Source organism: Heteronotia binoei, chromosome 6 (genome assembly GCF_032191835.1).
Source record: "Heteronotia binoei isolate CCM8104 ecotype False Entrance Well chromosome 6, APGP_CSIRO_Hbin_v1, whole genome shotgun sequence".
In the NCBI taxonomy this organism is placed as follows: domain Eukaryota; kingdom Metazoa; phylum Chordata; class Lepidosauria; order Squamata; family Gekkonidae; genus Heteronotia; species Heteronotia binoei.
In genome coordinates, this window is record NC_083228.1 from 135,207,573 (window position 1) to 135,231,595 (window position 24,023).

Consider the following 24,023-nt stretch of genomic DNA (forward strand, 5'->3'; position numbering starts at 1 on the left):
GAGTCAACCTCGAGCCGGCTGCCTGAACCCAGCTTCCGCCGGGATCGAACTCAGGTCGTGAGCAGAGCTTAGGACTGCAGTACTGCAGCTTTTCCACTCTGCGCCACGGGGCTCTTTTTAATAAAACCTAAACCTAAATTCCCAGTAGCCATATTAGCCCAGTCTCGCCCGCTCTGGGAAGCTAAGCGGGGACAGCCTTGGTCGGTGCTGGAATGAGAGACCACCCAGGAAATCCAGGGACGTCATGCAGAAGCAGGCAAACGCCCCAGGCTTTTTGTTGCAGCAGGGACTCCTTTTCATATCAGGCCACACCCCTCTGATGTAGCCAATCCTCCAAGAGCTTGCAGGGCTCTTCTTGCAGGGCCCCGGAAGGTAGGACCAGAACCAATGGGTTGAAATGAAATCAAAAGAGTTTCTGGCTCAACGTGAGGAAGAACTTCCAGACCGTTAGAGCGTTTCCTCAGTGGAACAGGCTTCCTCTTCGGGAGGTGGTGGGCTCTCCCTCCTTGGAAGTTTTTCAACAGAGGCTGGATGGCCATCTGAGAGCGATGAAGATCCTGTGAATTTAGGGGGAGGTGTTTGTGAGTTTCCTGCATTGTGTAGGGGGTTGGACTAGATGGCCCTGGAGGGCCCTTCCAACTTTATGATTCTATGATTCTATTCTATGATTGGCTAACATCAGGGGTGTGTGGAATAAGAACATAAGAGAAGCCATGTTGGATCAGGCCAATGGCCCATCCAGTCCAACACTCTGTGCCACACAGTGGCAAAAAAAAAAAAACCTAAGTGCCATCAGGAGGTTCACAAGTGGGGCTAGAAGTCCTTCTGCTTTGCCCCACCCCCCAAGCACCAAGAATACAGAGCATCACTGCCTCATACAGACAGCTGCAACAATAAACTGTGGCTAATAGCCACTGATGGACCTCTGCTCCATATGTTGATCCAATCCTCTCTTGAAGCTGGCTATGCTTGTAGCTGCCACCACCTCTGTGGCAGTGAATTCCACATGTTAATCACCCTTTGGGTGAAGAAGGACTTCCTTTTATCCGTTCTAACCCGACTGCTCAGCAATTTCATTGAATGCCCACGAATTCTCATATTGTGAGAAAGGGAGAAAAGTCCTTCTTTCTCTACTTTCTCCATCCCAGAGAGAGAGCCAGTTTGGTGTAGTGGTTAAGTGTGTGAACTCTTATCTGGGAGAACCAGGTTTGATTCCCCACTCCTCCACTTGCACCAGCTAGCATGGCCTTGGGTCAGCCATAGCTCTGGCAGAGGTTGTCCTTGAAAGGGCAGCTTGCTGTGAGAGCCCTCTCAGCACCACCCACCTCACAGGGTGTCTGTCGTGGGGGAGGAAGGTAAAAGAGATTGTGAGCCGCTCTGAGACTCTTCGGAGTGGAGGGCGGGATATAAATCCAATTTCTTCTTCTTCATCCCAGGCATAATCCTGTAAACCTCCATCATGACACCCCACAGTCGACGCTTCTCCAAGCTAAAGAGCCCCAAGCGTTTTAATCTTTCTTCATGGCCTAATTTTTATTTATTTATTTATTTATGTTATACTTATATCCCGCCCATCCCATACAGACTCAAGGCGGCCAACAGCATAAAATGGACAGTAAACAAAAAAAATATTAAAACAATAAAACAATCAGATAAATGGCAATGGTGCTACTTCAGGCAGATCCTGTAATATTTTCTTTCTCACGCACACAGATCCTGGGCAGTTAGTAATAAAAGCGCTATAGATCCAGATGTGGTGGCTGCCCTCTCCCATTAGATGTTATATGCCATCCGAAACAGTTCAGTCTCACGGGCCCTGTGGAACTGCGATAAATCCCGCAGGGCCCTGATGGCTTCTGGGAGGGTGTTCCAAAGTATTGGGGCCACAACCGAGAAGGCTCTTGCTCTGGTGGAGTTGAGCCTAGCCTCTTTTAGCCCAGGGACAGCCAGAAGATTTGGAGAGCTTGATCGCAGCGCTCTCTGGGGAACATGTGGGGCAAGGCGGTCCCGCAGACAGGTAGGCCCTAGGCCATATAGGGCTTTGAAGGTTAATACCAGGACCTTGAAACGGATTTGGTATGCAATAGGCAAAGGAGTTCCTGCTACAAAAAAAAAGTCTGGGAATGGCAAACCGCCTCCGTTAGTCCCTGGCTTGGAAACCTCATATGCCAGGAGTGGCCAAGGGGAGCTCTCCAGATGTTTTCTGCCTACAACTCCCATCAGCCCCGGCCATTGGCCATGGGATGTTGGGAGTTGTAGGCAAAAAACATCTGGAGAGCTACCGTTGGCCACCCCTGTCAGGCCTGGTTAGAATTCGGATGGGAGGAAGCGGAGGAGGAGTTGGATTTACATTCCGCCCCAGTCTTGGCATCTCAGAGCCGCTTCCAATTTCCTTTCCTTTCTCTCCCCCAACAGACACCCTGCGAGGTAGATAGGGCTGAGAGAACGCCAAGAGAACTGCTCTGCGAGAGAACAGCTCTGCGAGAACTTGTGACTGACCCAAGGTCACCCAGCAGACTGCGTGTGAGGGAGCAGGGAATCCAACCCGGTTCTCCAGGTCAGAGCCCGTCCCTCTTAACGACTACACCGAACTGGCTCTCAAGGAAGTCCAGGGGGTGCTACACAGAGGCAGGGGATGGCAAAACCACCTGAACATCCCTTGCTTTGAAAACCTTACAGCAGTGGTCCCCAACCTTTTTGGCACCTGGGACTGGTTTTGTGGAAGACAATTTGTCCACGGAGCGGCAAGGGGGGGCAGGGCGATTGTTTTGGGATGATACCATTGTGCACTTTATCTTGGTGTGGTGGTTAAGTGTGCAGACTCTTATCTGGGAGAACCAGGTTCGATTCCCCAATCCTCCACTTGCACCTGCTGGAATGGCCTTGGGTCAGCCATCGCTCTGGCAGAGGTTGTCCTTGAAAGGGCAGCTGCTGTGAGAGCCCTCTCAGCCCCACCCACCTCACAGGGTGTCTCTTGGGGGGCGCGGAGAAGATATAGAAGATTGTAAGCCGCTCTCAGTCTCTTGATTCAGAGAGAAGGGCAGGGTATAAATCTGTAGTCTTCTTGAGAGCCAGTTTGGTGCAGTGGTTAAGTGTGCAGACTCTTATCTGGGAGAACCGGGTTCGATTCTCACTCCTCCACTTGCACCTGCTAGCATGGCCTTGGGTCAGCCATAGCCCTGGCAGAGGTTGTCCTTGAAAGGGCAGCTGCTGGGAGAGCCCTCTCAGCCCCACCCACCTCGCAGGGTGTCTGTTGTGGGGGATGAAGGTAAAAGAGATTGTGAGCCACTCTGAGACTCTTCGGAGTGGAGGGTGGGATATAAATCCAATATCTTCATCTACCTCACAGGGTGTCTGTTGTGGGGGAGGAAGGTAAAGGAGATTGTGAGGCGCTCTGAGACTCTTTGGAGTGGAAGGTGGGATATAAATCCAGTATCTTCATCTACCTCACAGGGTGTCTGTTGTGGGGGAGGAAGGTAAAGGAGATTGTGAGCTGCTCTGAGACTCTTCGGAGTGGAGGGCGGGATATAAATCCAATATCTTCATCTACCTCACAGGGTGTCTGTTGTGGGGGAGGAAGGTAAAGGAGATTGTGAGGCGCTCTGAGACTCTTCGGAGTGGAGGGCGGGATATAAATCCAATATCTTCATCTACCTCACAGGGTGTCTGTTGTGGGGGTGGAAGGTAAAGGAGATTGTGAGCTGCTCTGAGACTCTTCAGAGTGGAGGGCGGGATATAAATCCAATATCTTCATCCACCTCACAGGGTGTCTGTTGTGGGGGGGAGGAAGGGAAAGGAGATTGTGAGCCGCTCTGAGACTCTTTGCAGTGGAGGGCGGGATATAAATCCAATATCTTCATCTACCTCACAGGGTGTCTGTTGTGGGGGAGGAAGGGAAAGGAGATTGTGAGCCGCTCTGAGACTCTTCGGAGTGGAGGGCGGGATATAAATCCAATGTATTATTGTTGTTGTTGTTATTACATTGTAATATAGAATGAAATAATTATACAACTCACAGCCTGGTTGCTAACAGGCCATGGACTGGGACTGGTTCACGGCCCGGGGGTTGGGGACCCCTACTTTACAGGGTGGCCATAAGCACGTGGCCAGTGCATGCGAGTAGGCCAAGTAGGTGGCCGCCTAGGGCGCCACCCTACATCCAGCATGTGTGCTCCTTGGAGCCTGCCTTCTCCAATGGAAAGCAGGCTCCATGGAGTGCAGATGCTGCCCAGCCGGTTTTGCGTCTCTTAGAGTCCCGGGAAACACGAAAGTGGACAGTGCCTGCGCAGCATGTTCCTCGGAGCCTGGCAGGGATAAATTAACCAATTAACCAAGGGGAGGAAGGGAAAGGAGATTGTGAGCCGCTCTGAGACTCTTTGCAGTGGAGGGCGGGATATAAATCCAATATCTTCATCTACCTCACAGGGTGTCTGTTGTGGGGGAGGAAGGGAAAGGAGATTGTGAGCCGCTCTGAGACTCTTCGGAGTGGAGGGCGGGATATAAATCCAATGTATTATTGTTGTTGTTGTTATTACATTGTAATATAGAATGAAATAATTATACAACTCACAGCCTGGTTGCTAACAGGCCATGGACTGGGACTGGTTCACGGCCCGGGGGTTGGGGACCCCTACTTTACAGGGTGGCCATAAGCACGTGGCCAGTGCATGCGAGTAGGCCAAGTAGGTGGCCGCCTAGGGCGCCACCCTACATCCAGCATGTGTGCTCCTTGGAGCCTGCCTTCTCCAATGGAAAGCAGGCTCCATGGAGTGCAGATGCTGCCCAGCCGGTTTTGCGTCTCTTAGAGTCCCGGGAAACACGAAAGTGGACAGTGCCTGCGCAGCATGTTCCTCGGAGCCTGGCAGGGATAAATTAACCAATTGTAAAAGCTGAAGAAGCACCAATTATAGTTTGTAAAAACTGGCTCCTGTTGAAGTTTATGCTGCTGCTCATCCTCCCTACTCTACTTTAACAGAGCCACGGAGTGGGAACCATAGCTCAGTGGTAGAGCATCTTTCTTGCATGCACAAGATCTTGTCCCTGGCACCTCCAGCTAAAAGGAGCAAGCCAAAATGGTCGTGTGAAGGTCTTGTCCCTGGCACCTCCAACTAAAAGGAGCAAGCAGAAATGGTCATGTGAAGGTCTTGTCCCTGGCACCTCCAGCTAAAAGGATCAAGCAGAAATGGTCGTGTGAAGGTCTTGTCCCTGGCACCTCCAGCTAAAAGGATCAAGCAGAAATGGTCGTGTGAAGGTCTTGTCCCTGGCACCTCCAGCTAAAAGGATCAAGCAGAAATGGCCATGTGAAGGCCTTGTCCCTGGCACCTCCAGCTAAAAGGATCAAGCAGAAATGGTCATGTGAAGGTCTTGTCCCTGGCACCTCCAGCTAAAAGGATCAAGCAGAAATGGTCATGTGAAGGTCTTGTCCCTGGCCCCTCCAGCTAAAAAAATAAAATTTAAAATAAAAAACCTATAAATTAGAAATGCAAACAGTTTCAAGTTTCTTCATTTCTCCTACAATTCTCTGGGGTTTTTTAAAAAAAATTTGGGGGGGCACTGGTGGGCAGCTTGCCTAGGGCACCAAAAACCCTTGCACTGGCCCTGCATAAGCAAGAGTAACAGGTGTTTAGCCATTACCTGTCTCTGGACTTCCTTGGGGGGTCTCCCATCCAAGGATTTACTAGGCCCCTTTCCACACACCCCGCCCTCAGGGGAAGGAGCTTTGCTTCAGCGCCTCCCTTTCCACAAAGGGGTCATCAGAAAGGACGTCTCCGCCCAGCATCAAGATCAATTGCCATTTGCATTCCTCCATGCTGTTTAATACTCGTATACAATTAATCTTATGGAATCAAGGTATAAACCAGCATAAATACTTACATACATACAATAAAATATCTAGTAAGAATTTTAAGTTATATAGATGTGTCTAGATACGTAGACCGTTTTCTATCCAAGGAGCGAGATCAAGATGAAAACAAGATTAAAGTTAAGGGGCAATAATTCCGGCATCAAAACACAATCTAATTGCACCCGTGTTATCATCGAACCATGAAGTAAGCATTGCTAAGCATTCTTAACTGCCTAAATAATTTTTACGCAAACTACTACAGATAATTCCAAAAATTACTATCGAGTCATTACTATCAGGTGTGATCCACGACTAACACGGTAAAAGAAAAGGAAGGTAGAAAAAGAGAGAAATAAAAAAGTGCTCGTAAAAGGAGAAGAAGCAAAAAACAAAATTTCCTCCGTGCTGTTTTATGTACGCTTTGATGTTGTTGTAGACCTGCTTTGGGAATCTAGGGGGAGTCTGGAGGTAGCTGCTTTGCTATTTCTGTGTCATGTCCTAAGTAGCCCTTTCTACCAGGTGAAGGAGACTGGAGCCTGTATTTCAAGGCTGTCTTATCGCTTTACAGAGCCAGCTCCAAGGGCTTATTGTCTCGTAAGAGGGGGGGGGGCTAATTTGTATTGCTTTTCATGGGCTTTTTACTGATACTTTTGGCGGGCCAGGTAAATGACCCGAGAAGGAGGAGGAGGAAGAAGAAGAAGTAGATATATACCCCACCCTTCTCTCTGAATCAGAGTTTCAGAGCAGTTTACAGTCTCCTTTATCTTCTTCCCCCACAACATACACCCTGGGAGATAGGTGGGGCTGAGAGAGCTCTCCCAGAAGTTGCCCTTTCAAGGGCACCTCTGCCAGAGTGATGCCTGACCCAAAAATCTGGTAAGCCCAAGGTGAGCCAGATCTGACACGGAACTTTCATGCTACTGTTTTCTGTTTACCAATTAAGTTAAGAAGAAAAAGATCCTGGATTTATATCCTGCCCTTCACTCTGAATCTCAGAGCGGCTTACGGTCTCCTTTTACCTTCCTCCCCTGCAACATACACCCAATGAGGTAAGTGGGGCTGAGATAGCTCTTACAGCAGCTGCCCTTTCAAGGACCACCTCTGCCAGAGCTATGGCTGACCCAAGGCCATTCCAGCAGGTGCAAGTGGAGGAGTGGGGAATCCAACCCGGTTCTCCCGGATAAGAGTCCATGCACTTAACCACTACACCGAAGAGGTTCTCTTTTTGCAAACCCTTCTGGAAACAAGAGGTCTGCTTGTACTGAAGACAGTCCCAGAGCTGACACCCGGTTGCTCCAGTAGCTTTCCACCAGTGCACAACCATGGAGAGATATGGGCAGAACTCCAGGGGGGAAGGGCTGGGCATCTGCTGAACGGAGACAAGAGGGAAAAGGCAGGGAGGGGAAGGCAGGGCGAGAGCAGCAGCCAAATGCCCTGATCAGGGCCGGCTCTGCCATTAGACAACCTAGGCAATTGCCTAGGGCGCTGGCCTTTTGGGGGCACAGAATTGGGCACCCCCCGTGGGACTTGGTGACATTATCAATGCAGGGGGGCTCCAGAAGTTAGCCTTGCCTAGGGTGCCAGACAGACTAGGGTCAGCCCTGCCCCTGATGCAAGGGCTCTGGCAGATTGGAGGGGAAAACAGAGAGTGAGCAGGAAGCCCTTGCCCAAAGAGAGAGGGAAGAAGAAGAAGAGGAGAAGGAGGAGCAGGAGGAGGAGGAAGAAGAAGAAGATGAGGAGGAGGAGGAAGAAGAAGAGGAGGAGGAAGAAGAAGAAGAAGAAGAAGAAGAAGAAGAAGAAGAAGAAGAAGAAGAAGAGGAGGAGGAGGAAAAATAAGAGGAGCAGGAGGAGGAGAAAGAAGAGGAGGAGGAGAAGGAGGCGGAAGAATAAGAGGAGGAGGAGGAAGAAGAAGAGGAGGAGAGGAGGAGGAAGAAGAAGAGGAGGAAGAGGAGGAGGAAGAAGAAGAGGAGGAGGAGCAGGAGGAGGAAGAAGAAGAGGAGGAGAAGGAGAAGGAGAAGGAAGAAGAAGAGGAAAAGAAGAAGAGGAGGAGGAAGAAGAGGAGGAGGAGGAAGAAGAAGAGGAGGAGGAAGAGGAAGAAGAGGAAGAGGAGGAGGAAGAAGGAGAGGAGGAGGAAGAAGAGGAGCAGGAGGAGGAGGAAGAAGAAGAGGAGGAGGAAGAGGAAGAGGAGGAGGAGGAAGAAGAAGAGGAGGAGGAGGTGGAAGAAGAAGAAGATTTAAAAATATGGAGCAGAGGTCCATCAGTGGCTATTAGCCACAGTGTGTGTGTATTTTGGCCGCTGTGTGACGCAGAGTGTTGGACAGGATGGGCCATTGGCCTGATCCAACATGGCTTCTCTTATGTTCTTAAGAGGAGGAGGAGGTGGAAGAAGAAGAGGAGGAGGAAGAAGAAGAAGAAGAGGAGGAGGAGGAGGAAGAGTAAGAAGAAGAAGACCATTTGACAGCAGTGAAGACCCTGTGAATTTAGGGGGAGGTATTTGTGAGTTTCCTGCATTGTGCAATGGGCTGGACTAGATGACCCTGGAGGTCCCTTCCAACTCTGTGATTCTATGATTCTATGACCACAGATGCATACCCTGCCCTTCTCTCTGGATCAGAGTCTCAGAGCGGCTCACAATCTCCTTTATCTTCCTCCCCCACAACAGACACCCTGTGAGGTGGGTGGGGCTGGAGAGGGCTCTCACAGCAGCTGCCCTTTCAAGGACAACTCTGCCAGAGCGATGGTTGTCCCGAGGCCATTCCAGCATAAACATAAATACTTTATATAGCCAATTCATTGGAACTAAACAAAGGCAGTCATCAAGCAAGAAGCAAAATGGCTCAACAGAGCTCAGAGTTCAGCTGTTATTTCTCTTCCTTGCTGAAAGACGCAGCAATACCGTATATTCAAATAACGTAGAGGTAGCAGTCCTTCATTCAACAGGTGCAGCTACATGAGTCCAAGATTCTGCCACTTCCACTGGTCGCCTGTATCTTTACCAGGAACTCGTGGTAAGGCAACGGCTCCCTTGTAGAGCTTACATTCTTCTTTGCACGAAGGGTTCTCAAAGAATTCCTGCGTCTTTCAGCAAGGAAGTTTGCAGACAGCAGGATGTATTACCAGTCAATCACAGCATCGAGATCATCCCTTTGGAACTCGAGAAATAATAGCTCAACTCTGAGCTCTGCTGAGCCATTTTGATTCTTGTTTGATGACTGCCTTCGTTTCGTTCCAGTGAATTGGCTATATAAAGCGTTGATGGGCGTTTGCTTCAAAGCTTGTTAATTTCGCAGTGTTATTTTCCTAGTTTACCCACCTGGGGATTGGCAACCCATCCCACCCCCCAAAACTCCTAAGTGCCAGAGTGGGAAATAACCCAAGTCCCCTCCTTGAAAGAAGCGATGGTTCCCCATGGGGCACAACAAGTGAAGCCGAAAGAGGAGGGGAGGGGACCCGCTTCCAGCAGCACTCCATCCCTGCAGGAGGACAAAAGGCCCCGCGCGGCTGATTGCTGAGGAAGCCGATTCTGCTCGGCGCTGCCAAGGAGAGAACAGGCGTTGAAGGAGTGGCAGAGGGAGGAAAGGGCTGTTTCGACTCCCCCACAATTAAGGGGTTGAGCCACACGCACAAAGCAGCACAACGCGGCCTTTTCAGAGGCGCTTTTGAGGCAGCGCTTACCGGGGGGAGTGTGAGGCCCCCGGCCTCCAGAAGCAGCGGGGGGGTCCCGATCCCACACAGATTCCAAAAGGCTCTCTGGGCAGGAGGGGAACGCTCCGCCCTTGCCTCCACTCTGCCCTCCTGTCCTTTCCTTCTCCTGCGTACTGTGCGCACGCTGCCTGTTTTTCTTTTCCCGCACAACCTCTCTGCCTTCTGCCGTGCAGTTCTGGACACTGGTTGGGCCAGCGTGCTTATTGTAGAGTGAACGCGTGACTCGGGCCTTGAGAGCCAGTTTGGTGTAGCGGTGAAGGGCGCAGACTCTTATCTGGGAGAACCGGGTTTGATTCCCCACTCCTCCACTCAGGGCCGGCCTTGCCACTAGGCAAACTAGGCAATCGCCTAGGGCAGGGGTGGCCAACGGTAGCTCTCCAGATATTCTTTTGCCTACAACTTCCATCAGCCCCAGCCATTGGCCGTGCTGGCTGGGGCTGATGGGAGTTGTAGGCAAAAAACATCCGGAGAACTACTGGCCACCCCTGGCTTAGGGCGCCGGCCTTCTGGGGGTGCCAAATTGGGTGCCTCCCATGTGACTTGGTGACGTTATCAGTGCAGGGGTGGCACCAGAAGTTAGCCTTGCCTGGATTGCCAGACAGTCTAGAGTAGGCCCTGCCTCCACTTGCAGCTGCTGGAATGCCCTTGGGTCAGCCATCGCTCTCACAGAACTGTCCTTAGAATCATAGAATCACGGCGTTTGAAGGGACCGCCAGAGTTATCTAGTCCAACCCCCTGCACAGTGCAGGAAACTCACAAACACCTCCCCCTAAATTCACAGGATCTTCATCGCTGTCGGATGGCCATCTAGCCTCTGTTGAAAAACCTCCAAGGAAGGAGAGCCCACCACCTCCCGAGGAAGCCTGTTCCAGTGAGGAACTGCTCTAAACTCACAAACCCCTCTCCCTAAATTCACAGAATCTTCATCGCTGGCAGATGGCCATCTAGCCTCTGTTGAAAAACCTCCAAGGAAGGAGAGCCCACCACCTCCCGAGGAAGCCTGTTCCACTGAGGAAGAAGAAGAAGATATTGGATTTATATCCCGCCCTCCACTCCGAAGAGTCTCAGAGCGGCTCACAATCTCCTTTACCTTCCTCCCCCACAACAGACACCCTGTGAGGTGGGTGGGGCTGGAGAGGGCTCTCACAGCAGCTGCCCTTTCAAGGACAACCTCTGCCAGAGCTATGGCTGACCCAAAGCCATGCCAGCAGGTGCAAGTGGAGGAGTGGGGAATCAAACCCGGTTCTCCCAGATAAGAGTCCACACACTTAACCACTACACCAAACTGGCTCTAAAGGTCAGGAAGTTCTTCCTCATGTTGAGCCGGAAACTCTTTTGATTCAAATTCATTGGTTTGGTCCTGCCTTCTGGGGCCACAGAAAACAATTCCACCCCATCCTCTAGATGACAGTCCTTCAAGAACTTGAAGATGGTGATCATATCACCTCTCAGCCGCCTCCTCTTCAGGCTAAACATCCCCAGCTCCTTCAACCCTTCTTCATAGGACTTGGTCAGCAGGGCAGCTTCTGGGAGAGCCCTCTCAGCCCCACCCACCTCACAGGGCATCTATTGTTGGGGAGGAAGGTAAAATTGATTCTGAGCCACTCTGAGACTCAGAGTGAAGGGTGGGATATAAATCCAATATCTTCTTCTTCTACTACTGAATCAGACCCTTGCTCCATCAAGGTCACTTTTCTCTGTTCAGACTGGCCATGACTCTCCCAAGAATCTTCTCTTTTACATAACCTACCACTTATATGCAGCTGCCGGGGATTGAACCTGGGACCTTCTATATGCCAAGCAGACACCCTGTCACTGAGCCATAGCTCCTCCCCCAAAAAACACACAGGAAACTGCCTTATATTGAATCAGACCATCCATTTATCAAGGTCAATATTGTCAGTGGCTCTCCAGGGTCTCACAGAGAGGTCTTTCACATCACCCCCTATCTGAGCCTTTTAACTGGAAACATCAGGGATTGAACCGGGGACCTTCTGCATGCCAAGCAGATGTTCTACCACTGAGACACAGCTTCTCCCCACAAACACACACTGAAAGCCATCAAGGCCAGTATAGTTGACTTTGACTGAGTAGCTCTCCATATGAACATATGAAGCTGCCTTATACTGAATCAGGTCCATCAAAGTCAGTATTGTCTACTTAGACTGGCAACGGCTCTCCAGGGTCTCGAGCTGAAATTTTTCACACCTATTTGCCTGGACCCTTTTTAGTTGGAGATGCCAGGGATTGAACCTGGGACCTTCTGCTTACCAAGCAGATGCTATGCCACTGAGCCACTGTTCCTCCCCATGGTCCTTCACATCACCTACTGTCTAGTCCTTTTTAAGTGGAGATGTTGGGAATTGAATTTGGGACCTTCTGCTTACCAAGCAGATGCTCTACCACTGAGCCACCGTCCTTCCCCATGGTCCTTCACATCACCTACTTTTTAACTGGAGATGCTGGGGACTGAACCTGGGACCGTCTGCTTACCAAGCAGATGTTCTACCACTGAGCCACCGTCCCTCTCCATGGTCCTTCGCATCACCTACTGTCTGGTCCCTTTTAACTGGAGATGTTGGAGATTGAACTTGGGACCTTCTGCATGCCAGGTGGAGGCTCTACCACTGAGCCATGGTCCCTTCACAAAAACATACATCGGAAGCTGCCTTATACTGAAACAGACCATCATTCCATCAAGGTCAGTATTGTCTCCTAAGGCTGGCAGTGGTTCTCCAGAATCCTTCACATCACTGCTACTTTATCCTCTCTCTTTTTTTAGCTGGAGATGCTGGGCATTGAACCTGGGGCCTTCTGCATGTCAACCAGATGCTCTGCCACGGAGCCCTGGTTAGTACTTGGATGGCAGACCACCAAAGAAGTCTAGAACAGGCCTTGCAAACCTTATGGGGTCTCTGTAAGCTGGGTGGGACCTTTAAGACCAACGAAGTTTTATTCGAGGTATGAAGCTTTTGTGTGCATGCACACTTCCTCAGAGACATAGAAATGGAAGATAACCAGTCAAACATATAGACAAGGGGTGACCAAACTTGCTTAATGTAAGAGCCACATAGAATAAACATCAGATGTTTGAGAGAAGGAAGGAAGGAAGGAAGGAAGGAAGGAAGGAAGGAAGGAAGGAAGGAAGGAAGGAAGGAAGGAAGGAAGGAAGGAAGGAAGGAAGGAAGGAAGGAAGGAAGGAAGGAAGGAAGGAAGGAAGGAAATAACATAAGAGAAGCCATGTTGGATCAGGCCAATGGCCCATCCAGTCCAACACTCTGTGTCACACAGTGGCAAAAAAAAAGGAGGTTCACAAGTGGGGCTAGAAGCCCTTCCACTTTGCCCCTCCCACCCAAGCACCAATAATATAGAGCATCACTGCCCCAGACAGTTCCAATAATATGCTGTGGCTAATAGCCACTGATGGACCTCTGCTCCATATTTTTATCCAAACCCCTCTTGTAGCTGGCTATGCTTGTAGCTGCAACCACGTCTTGTGGCAGTGAATTCCACATGTTAATCACCCCTTGGGTGAAGAAGGACTTCCTTTTATTCGTTCTAACCCGACTGCTCAGCAATTTCATTGAATGCCCATGAGTTCTTGTATTGTGAGAAAGGGAGAAAAGTACTCCTTTCTCTACTTTCTCCATCCCATGCATAAACTTGTAAACCTCTATCATGTCACCCCACAGTCTACCTTTCTCCAAGCTAAAGAGCCCCAAGCATTTTAACCTTTCTTCATAGGGAAAGTGTTCCAAACCTTTAATCATTCTAGTTACCCTTTTCTGCACTTTTTCCAATGCTATAATATCCTTCTTGAGCTGCGATGACCAGAATTGTACACAGAATTGTACACAATATTCCAAATTGTACACAGTATTCCAAATGAGACCACACCATTGATTTATACAGGGGCATTATGATACTGGCTGATTTGTTTTCAATTCCCTTCCTAATAATTCCCAGCATGGCGTTGGCCTTTTTTATTGCAATCGCACACTGTCATGACATTTTCAGTGAGTTATCTACAATGACCCCAAGATCTTTCTTGGTCAGTCTCTGCCAGTTCATACCCCATCAACTTGTATTTGTAGCTGGGAGGGAGGGCGGGAGGGAGGGAAGGAAGGAAGGAAGGAAGGAAGGAAGGAAGGAAGGAAGGAAGGAAGGAAGGAAGGAAGGAAGGAAGGAAGGAAGGAAGGAAGGAAGGAAGGAAGGAAGGAAGGAAGGAAGGAAGATGGGGAGAGGAGAGGGAAGGAAAGGTGGAAAGAAAGTAACTTTAAATATATTCTCCAAGCTGGCTTGGCTTGGCTTGGAAAATTGATTTAAAGAGAAAAATGTCTTCTTCAAGCTGGCTGATGGGGTGGTGGTGGCTTCCAGAGCCACACAATATGTGTGAAAGAGCCACATGTGGTTCCCAAGCCACAGTTTGGCCACCGCTGTTATAGACAGAGTCTGATCAGCAAATTAGCATGTAACCTGATGAAGACTTGGGACCTTCTGCATGCCAAGCAGATGCTCTACCACTGAGCCACAGCCCCTCCCTTGCATCTGTATCTGACCCACCTCAAAGTGGCCATCCTCAAGGCAACTAATTGTCTGGGGCCTTCAGGGAGCTATCAACTCACATGAATTCAAATTCCTAAACCACCGTCCAAGAAGCAAATGACGCCCGCAACAAGAAACCAATCTGTTCTTGGACAACCACCCTGGCAAAGTGGTTAAAAGTGCCGGACTAATATCTGGGAGACCCAGGTTCGAATCCCCACTCTGCTGGAGGACCTTGGGCCAGTCACATATTCTTAGCCTAGCCTACCTTGAAGAAGAAGAAGGTATTGGATTTACATCCCGCCCTATACTCTGAATCTCACAAACTCAGAGTGGTCCCAGTCTCCTTTACCTTCTCCCCACCCCCTACCCTATGAGGTAGGCAGGGCTGAGAGACCTCTCCCAGAAGCTGCCCTTTCCAGGACAACTCCTATGAGAGCTATGGCTGACCAAAGGCCGTTCCAGCAGCTGCAAGTGGAGGAGTGGGGAATCAAACCTGGTTCTCCCAGATAAGAGTCTGTGCACTTAACCACTACACCAAACTGGCTCACAACAACACAGGGTTGTTGTGAGGGTAAAACAGAGGAGAGGGGAATGATGGAAGGTGCTTTGGTTCCCCGTTGCAGAGAAAGGTGGGGTACTAATACAGTCAGTAAATAAATAAGTAGAAACCTGATCCATCTAGCAGAATCACTGAGCGATCCCAAGAATCTGTTTCTGAGTGTACGGCCCTTTAAATTAAATGGAACTTTCCACAGGGTAGAGCTACTTAAGATCGCACTGTCGGGCGCCGGAGAACATCGCAAAAACACTGGGAATGTTTTCCTATTTTCTTTCCTCCCAAATAGAAAGTCCAAGGGAGAGGAGGGAGAAAGAACCACATTTATTGGAACAAGAAGCGAATCATTCTGACTCCCTCCGACGTCCCAAAAGCGTCTGTGCTGTGAAATGTGTGCAGAAGGTGCTCTTTCACCCTCCCCACCCCCTCCACTCACCATTCTGGAATTCTTAGCTTGCTTCCAACATCCCACCCATCTGCCTCAATCTATTTATTTCGTGCATTTTTAATCCCACCCGTCCTCCTAGAAGCTCTGGGGTAGCAGGCATGCCCCATTCTCCTGTCCTCCATCTTGTCCTTGCAACAGCACTGCGAGGTAGGTTAGAATGGGAGACAGAGACAACAACTGGCTCCACTTTCAACATTTTCATGCAGAGCTAGAACTTCTGGCTGCCAGAACTTCTGGCTGCCAGAACTCCTGGCTATACTACACAGAAGACGGCATTGGATTTGTATCCTGCTCTCCATTCTGAATCTCAGAGTCTCAGAGTGGCTCACCATCTCCTTTACCTTCCTCCCCCACAACAGACACCCTGTGAGGTAGGTGGGGCTGAGAGAGCTCTCCCAGAAGCTGCCCTTTCAAGGACAGCTCTGTGAGAGCTATGGCTGACTCAAGGCCATGCCAGCAGCAGCAAGTGGAGGTGTGAGGAATCAAACCCGGTTCTCCCAGAGAAGAGTCCGCACACTTAACCTCTACAACAAACTGACACACACTGCCATAGGATAATCATTATTATTCTGCAAGTTCCTAGTCCTCAGGCTGGCAGGGATAATTCTAAATACGTGAAGGCAGGCATTTCCAAGATTGCGTTCTGTATGAAAGAAAGAACCTCTCCCATGTCAGCCGAAATCTAAGCCTCCTGACCAGTCCTCCCTCTAAGCCATGGAATCTTGTGAGCAAAGATTCTACTTTGTGAGCTACGGCATCAATTAGTTGGCTCTGGGGCCATTTTTCCTGAGGTAAGGCAAAAAATGTGCGAGCCGGAGGCTAGAAAAATGCGAACTAGCTCACAACTCACTCAGCTTCGAGGGAACACTGCTCCTGACAACCCCCAAATTCTGATTAGTAAAGAGAAAATATCTGACTCCTCATGCCTAGAAAAATGGAAATCCTTTCAGTGAGAAGAGTAAGATGCATAGATTAACAGGTGGGTAGAAGTGTCAATCCTAAGCAAAGTTACACCTTTCGAAGCCCATTGACTTAGAAGCATAGAACTATACCAGAGGTGGCCAACGGTAGCTCTCCAGATTTTTTTTGCCTACAACTCCCATCAGCCCCAGCCAGCATGGCCAATGGCTGGGGCTGATGGGAGTTGTAGGCAAAAAACATCTGGAGAGCTACCGTTGGCCACCCCTGAACTATACTTAGCCTTGTACTGTTAGCCCCTTTCTCACATGGTAGATATTTTTACTAGCATCTTATCTGTCTGTTTGTTTATTTATTTGTGTTTCCTTAATTTGAAGAAGAAGACTGCAGATTTATGCCCTGTCCTTCTCTCTGAATCAGAGACTCAGAGCGGCTTACAATCTCCCTATATCTTCTCCCCACACAACAGACACCCTGTGAGGTGGGTGGGGCTGAGAGGACTCTCACAGCAACTGCCCTTTCAAGGACAACCACTATGAGAGCTATGGCTGACCCAAGGCCATTCCAGCAGGTGCAAGGGGAGGAGTGGGGAATCCAACCCGGTTCTCCCAGATAAGAGTCCGTGCACTTAACCACTACAGGGGAAGAAGGTCTATGAGAGCTATGGCTGACCCAAGGCCATTCCAGAAGGTGCAAGGGGAGGAGTGGGGAATCCAACCCGGTTCTCCCAGATAAGAGTCCGTGCACTTAACCACTACAGGGGAAGATGGTCTATGAGAGCTATGGCTGACCCAAGGCCATTCCAGCAGCTGCAAGTGGAGGAGTGGGGAATCCAACCCGGTTCTCCCAGATAAGAGTCCGTGCACTTAACCACTACAGGGGAAGAAGGTCTATGAGAGTTATGGCTGACCCAAGGCCATTCCAGCAGGTGCAAGGGGAGGAGTGGGGAATCCAACCCGGTTCTCCCAGATAAGAGTCCATGCACTTAACCACTACTCCAAACCAGTTCTCTTTGTGGCATCTGCTTTTTTTAATGTTCCAGAAAACCTGATGAGATAGCAATGTGACTCTCCCACACAGTTCCTTTGGCCTTCACTGAGTTTGCATTTCGAGGCCCTGCCGGACAGAGAGGTCCACTCTGAGATTCAGAGTATAGGGCAGGCTATTAATCCAATATCTTCTTCTTCTTGGTGGTCTCACCATCTATCCAGGTCTGACCTTGCTTAGCTTCAGAGAGCTGACAAGTTCCAGCTAACTTGGGCCATCTAGGTCAATCCCCCCGGGGCTTACACGTCAATAAATCTCTCTTTGCCATGCCACAAGACTCAGGCTGGTTTTTTTGCTCCGTTACTGGTTCACAAATGTGTGCCCCTAGCTGGATCTTTCAATCACTCTGGTATCCAGAAGTCACCGAGAGCTGGGTTCCAGTCCCCACTCAGGGAGGGTGTTGTCTGGATGACCTTGGGCCAAACAGTTAATGTAAGCTACCCCCACGGGGCTATAGCGAGAACTGAGTCTGTGGAAAGCTTCTGAGCTCCTTGGAGAATAAAGATAAAGATGGGATAAAGATGTGATGTGATGCGTGTGTGTGTGAGAGAGAGAGAAAGAGACAGACACACACAGAGAGAGAGACACAGAGAGAAACAGAAATAGACACAGAGAGAGAGGCAGAGAGACAGGGACAGAGACACAGAGAGAGACAGAGAGAGACACACACACACACAGAGAGACAGACAGAGACAGACACAGACAGACACAGACAGAGAGACAGAGACACACACACAGAGAGAGAGACAGAGAGAGAGGGGAGAGAGAGATAGACACACAGAGAGAGACAGAGACACAGACACAGACACAGAAAGACAGAGACACAGAGATAGACACAGAGAGAGAGAGAGAGTTGGCACATTCTGTTGCAAGTTGTCTCGCTTGTCTCCAGACTGTACTCTGAGCTGATGCCGGGTGACATCAAAGTTCTGCCTATAGGGATCGGTCTGTGCATTCACCCATGCAAGTCACCCCCTGGAAGCTACAGGCCAGAAAGGACGAGCAGGCAGGCGGGTGCAGCGGTTCAGAGTGCTGGACTACGATCTGGGAGACGCGGGTTCGAATCCCCATTCATGCCGCGGAAGCTCCCTGGGCGACCTCTGCCCCAGTCCCAATCTCTCAGCCTCACCCACTTCACAGGGGTGTTGTGATGGTAAAAGCGGCGGAGAGGAGAACGACGTAAGCCGCTCCGGGTTCCCGTTGGGAAGAAAGCAATGCCGGATCAAACCCTGTGGAGGCCCCTAGGCAGTCGAAATCTTGGGGGCCCCCTTGCAAATCACCTCACAGTCGGAGTGTCCGCCCTGCCACCCAAAGCCCCTTTTACTAAGCTGTGGGGGAGAGGCAGAGAGTGGTAAACCTGACAATAACACCAGCAGCTGCACCAGGCAAGTCGGACAAAGAACGGCTGGCTACACATGCAGGCTGGGAGAGCTGCAAGCAGGGGGGGAACAGGGGCGGGGAAGCCGTCCTGGGGCCCCTAATGGTGTGGGGGCCCATAGGCCAGTGCCTTCTCGGCCTAATTGTTAATCCAGCCCTGGAAGAAAGGCAGAGTGCAAAATGAATGAAGGAAATAAATAACCTCTGTCAACCCTGCAGAGGAGCGTTGGATTCAATTGGTAGATGGTAATTAACAAGAGAGAGGAAAGAGACCAGGTATCTCTTTGCATAAATAGCAAATAGCAAGCCTTTATTGGCATAGAACAGATTTAGCAGTAAAATAGCAATGTACATGATATAAAATCCTAGATTATAGAGTACATAGGGAGCTAAAATACATAAAAGAAGTAAAATATATATGAGTCGAGTTTAGCCAAATTAAATAATTAAAACAAATAAAATGTGGTCATTCCAGAACCGTTCTCTGTCGTATTTCCATGGCCTGTTGGAGAAATCTAGCCACCGTTAAAGTTACCTCAGCGCAAGTGTCATTTAAAAGTTTGTGGACTTTGCCTGAATCAGCACAGCCCAACATGTCTGCTAAGGTATCTTTCAAGTATATACAACGAATATCGTCATAAAGAGGACAGTTCAGTAATACGTGGGAAATAGTTTCAGTACACTTGGAATTACAAAGGCAGTGTCTATTGGAGTACTCAATCTTTGCATAAACACAAGCCACGGGTCAACACATACTTAGGGTTTTGACTTCCCTCGCAAACTCAATTCTGGAAATGTGGGCATAGTCTCAAGTATCTGTCTCTGCACGGCGAGCTTGTATCAACTGTCGCTTTCCGCACCGAAACCTAGAGGTTGTAACCGTATGCAAGCCAGGCAGCGGGGAATAATTCCGAGTGCTCACAAAACCTCTTAACGATCCCTGGGCCAAAAGAGGCATGGTGGCCCACCACCAGAGCAAGAGTCTTTTTGGTGGCAGCCCCTACCTTCCGGAATGCTCTCCTAGAAAACATCGGGGGCCCTGCAGGACTTGCCATAATTCTGCAGGGCCTGCAAGACAGAACCGTTTAAGCAGGCTTTTAACATCTAAATGGAGGCGACCAGTACTTCACCGCCTCACAGCATTAATATCTTAACCCGACCCGAACAGAACGTAAGGCGCTCAATAGTATTTAATAACACCCTGGCAAGCGGCGCTAATCAAGAATTAATAATAACGCCATCTAGGGATTAAAACTGTATATGTTTTCGAGCTGTTTGAATACTTTACCGTGATTTTATTGTAACAATTTAATCTAATGTTATTTTGATTGTTGTTCGCCGTCCTGAGCCCGTCAGGGGAGGGCAGGATGTAAATACAATAAAATAAAATGAATAAAAAAATAAATCTTTGTTCAAGGTCTTGGTTTCCACACACAACAGTTTCCGAAATTCTCTGGGGACGGGGAATGACTGTTGAGCCAATTAGGAAGAAGATGAAAGAAGAAGAATTGCAGATTTATACCCCGCCCTTCTCTCTGAATCAGAGTCTCAGAGCGGCTCACAATCTCCTTTATCTTCTTCCCTCACAAGAGACACCCTGTGAGGTGGGTGGGGCTGAGAGGGCTCTCCCAGAAGCTGCCCTTTCAAGGACATCTCCTACGAGAGCTATGGCTGACCCAAGGCCATTCCAGCAAGTGGAGGAGTGGGGAATCAAACCTGGTTCTCCCAAATAAGTCTGCACACTTAACCACCACACCAAACTGGCTCTGCGAGAGCTCTGGCTGACCCAAGACCATTCCAGCAGCTGCAAGTGGAGGAGTGGGGAATCAAACCCAGTTCTCCCAAATAAGAGTCTGCATGCTTAACCACTACACCAAACTGGCCCCCACAGATCTGGCAGGCTCTGTATTTTCATCATAACTTTGCATATAAATGCATCTGACGAGGCGGGCTGCAGTCCTCAGAAGCCTCTGCTAGAAGGAAGCCTTGTTTACATCTACTCCTGTCCATTTCAGCTGCTGCAGATGGACCGTTCCCGAACGGACTCTAACAGGTGTTGCGTGAGAGAGTACAGGAGCTGTCTGAGGAGAATGTCATCAGCACTAGGGATCGTGGCGCAGCTGGAGGAGGGGTACTCTCTGAAGCGTTCACCCCAAAAGTGCAAGGAAAAGCTGTGTGCAAGGATCCACATGGACCCTGCGGGAGGCCCCACCCTTGAGTACCCACAGCGTGGGGTTGCTGCCTTAGACCACAGAGGTTGAGGGTTTAGACCAGGGTTGGCCAAACTTGCTGTGCCACATAGAGGAAAAAATCAATTCAATCAGGAATAATACTGAAGATCAATTTCTATATACCGAAAAATCCGCTTTCCTGTTGATTAGACAAAGGTTGGTTGATACTGAATTGCAGGTACTCGAAAGCCTTGCTAAAGGCAGTTGTTCACCCTTGAGTTTGGGGTTTTTACTTCCTGGGTAAAGGGCTGAATATCTCACCTGTCTAACGGCCCTTTGGCAACGCAGAGCCTATTTCCAAGCTAGGTTCAATATGCTACCACCTGTGATACTTCTTGGGAGATTCCATAAAACTCCCTATGCCAACAGACTGTGCACTTGTGCATGTCCAGAGATAGAAACTTTAGAACATGTATTTTCAGACTGTACTTTTTCCTCTGACCTGTGCTCCACACTCATCAACCCCTGTTTGAGTGAGCAAACAGTGGAGCCCGACAAATATAAAATTTGCCTTCTTGTCAACTCGGAACCAATTTTTCATTTGAAACTGTTGCAGATTTTTTATATCTAGCAACTTGGAGGCGCTTAATGTATTTGCAGATTGGCAATTGATGGATGAATTGGTTCCCTGTTATGTTCAATATCGCGCCAATAAAGGTTATTGCACTGCATTGCTTAACAGAAGAGCCACATAGAATAAACGTCAGATGTTTGAGAGCCACAAGACATGAATGTCAGATGTTTGAGAACTGCAGGAAGGAAGGAAGGAAGGAAGGAAGGAAGGAAGGAAGGAAGGAAGGAAGGAAGGAAGGAAGGAAGGAAGGAAGGAAGGAAAAAATAGATGGGGAGGGAGGAGAGGTGGAAAGATAGCAACTTTAACCTTAAGTACATTTCCCAAGTGGCTAACTGGCTTGGCTTGGAGAAGTGATTTAAAGAGACAACTGCCTTCTCCAAGCCAGCCAATGGGGCAGTGGGAGCTTCAAGAGCTGCACAATATGTGTGAAAGAGCCACATGTGGCTCCCGAGCCACAGTTTGGCCACCCCTGGTCTAGACAGTGTGAGCACAGGCTATCAAAGGAGATCCTAAGAACGACCAGACTGGTTAGGTCCATCTAAGCCCAGCCCTCTTTCTCCTACCAGCGGCCACCTATGTGCTAACCAAAAATGGAGACAACAGCTCTGTCTCTTTTCCATTTGCATACAGTGTCTGATCAACGGACATCTGCCATCTCTGAACCTGGCACACGCCTCAGAACATTCTGCAGAACCTTCTGGGTCCCAGGAAGGCAGGGGAAACATTGAGGGCCGTGACTCAGTGGAAGAGCCTCTGCTTTGCATGTAGGAGGTCCCAGGTTCAATCCCTGGCAGGGGATCAGGTCAGGGCTTCTTTTGTAGCTGGGACTTCTTTGCATATTAGGCTACACGCCCCTGATGTAGCCAACCCTCCAAGAGCTTACAGGGCTCTTCTTACAAGGTCTGCTGTAAGCTCTTGGAGGATTGGATACATCGGGGGTGGGGGGGTGGGGTTTAAGCCTAATATGCAAAGGAGTTCCTGCTACAAAAGAAACCCTGGATCAGGTAATGGGAAAGATCAGGTCAGGGAAAAGATCGCATCATGTATCAGGTCATGGGAAAGGGCTCAGCTTGAAAATTCGGAGAGCCAGTGCCTGCCTGAATAGACAATACCGATCTGGATGGGTCAGCAGTCTGATTCAAGATAAAGCAGCTTCCTTTGTATGTTTCAGGGCAAGGACCATGACTTAGTGATAGAGCATCTGCTCATCATGCAGAAGGTCCCAGGTTCAATCCCCGGCATCTCCAGTTAGAAAAAGAACAGGCAGAAGGTGGTGCGAAAAACCGCCCCCTGAGACTCTGGATAGCTGCTGCCAGCCCGAGTAGACAATATTGACCCTGATGGGCCAAGAGCCTGATTCTGGATAAGGCAGCTTCATGGATTCCTTTGCAAGTCTTAAGATCAGGCTACTGAATGAGAAGGGGGATCTTAAAAGAAGGGATCCAGGGAGTTAGTATACCACTCCCCTGTTTATTTCCACCAATGCTGCTCCAAATAGCAGGCACTTTCCACTCTCACACGCAAACACGCACAGCACTTGGCGAGGTTACAGGTCTCCTCCTGAGCGCCCATCCCGAAAGCTTTCTGCCAAGCCTTGTGGGTCGCCAACAAAGACTGGTTGCCCCCGCGGTTGGCTTCAGCCTGAGAGGTGGGCTCCCAAGTCTTGATATCTACCGCTGAGTGTAAATCCGGAGAACCAAGGTGTGGGGGGAGGTCCCGAACAGAATGCAGAAACCGTCTCTAACCCTTCCAGCTTGGGATGTGCGTTCCTAAGACCAGCCTGTTCTCAGCCTTCACCCTGCATCCTAGAACCCCAACTCGGGCTCCCTCGAACCCCACCGTCACCTACCGAGCTGGCCCTAAACTGTCTGGACCCCTAGGCAAGGCTAACCTCTGGCACACACCCCCTGCGCTGATAACCTCACTGAGTCACATGGGCGGAGGGCACCCAATTCGGCGCCCCCCCAAGGTCGGCGCCCTAGGCAATCACCTAGTTCCTGCCGCAAAGTGGAAGAGTCCCATGGCACCTTGGAGTCTGACAAGATTGATGGCAAAGCGGGAGCTTTCGTGAGTCACTGCTCACTTCTTCAAAATACCTGAGATCCTGAAGGAGTGAGCAGAGACTCACCAACGCTCATTCCCCTGTCTTCAAGGCACTCCTGGTCTCTAGCTCTTTTCTGCTGCTCCGGATGGACTGAAAGGGCTCTCCATCTCGGTCTACCTCGTTCCTGGTTCCTCTGGCACTAGGTACCCTGACCTCCCTGCTTCTCTTCCGCAGGCGCCGCATCTCTCTGCAAAGCCGGTGGACAGAACCCAGACCACGACCTGGTCTCGGTCCAGGAGCCTCAGCCCCAAAGCCTGGCTTTCTCTCCCCAGCCCCCCTCCACCCACAGAAGGGGAGAGAACGAACCGCCTCCCTTCCGAGCCAATCTGGACTAATTTTTTTTTTCCTTTCCTCCAGCGGTCCTGCTTCTGGGGTGGGAATCGGGCCCGGGGCGGCGGGTGCGGGGAGGGGGGCGCGGTTGGAGGAAGGGGAGGGCGAGGCTGAAGGTCTGCTAAGGAGATGGGCTCCTTGGCAACGGCGAGTCTGCCCTCGCATGCTAATTTGCGCCGGGCTCCGGCCGTGGCTGGCAGCTGCGGGGTGAGCAAAGCGAAAAAAAAACCACCGGGGAGGGGGCGGGAGGAGAGAGGTTTCCGAGCTCTGGAGGAAAAACAACCTGAGGGCTGCTGGAAAGGCTGCGGTGCCCGACCCGCCCCGAGCCCTACGGAGCCAT

General features: G+C 50.0%; 1 protein-coding gene across 4 annotated transcripts in view; it reads right to left on the bottom strand.

Moving 5' to 3' along the window:
- Positions 1-24,023, bottom strand: part of FAM131A (family with sequence similarity 131 member A) — a 125,246-nt gene that overhangs the window by 100,529 nt on the left and 694 nt on the right. The gene's annotated exons all lie outside the window — the stretch shown is intronic.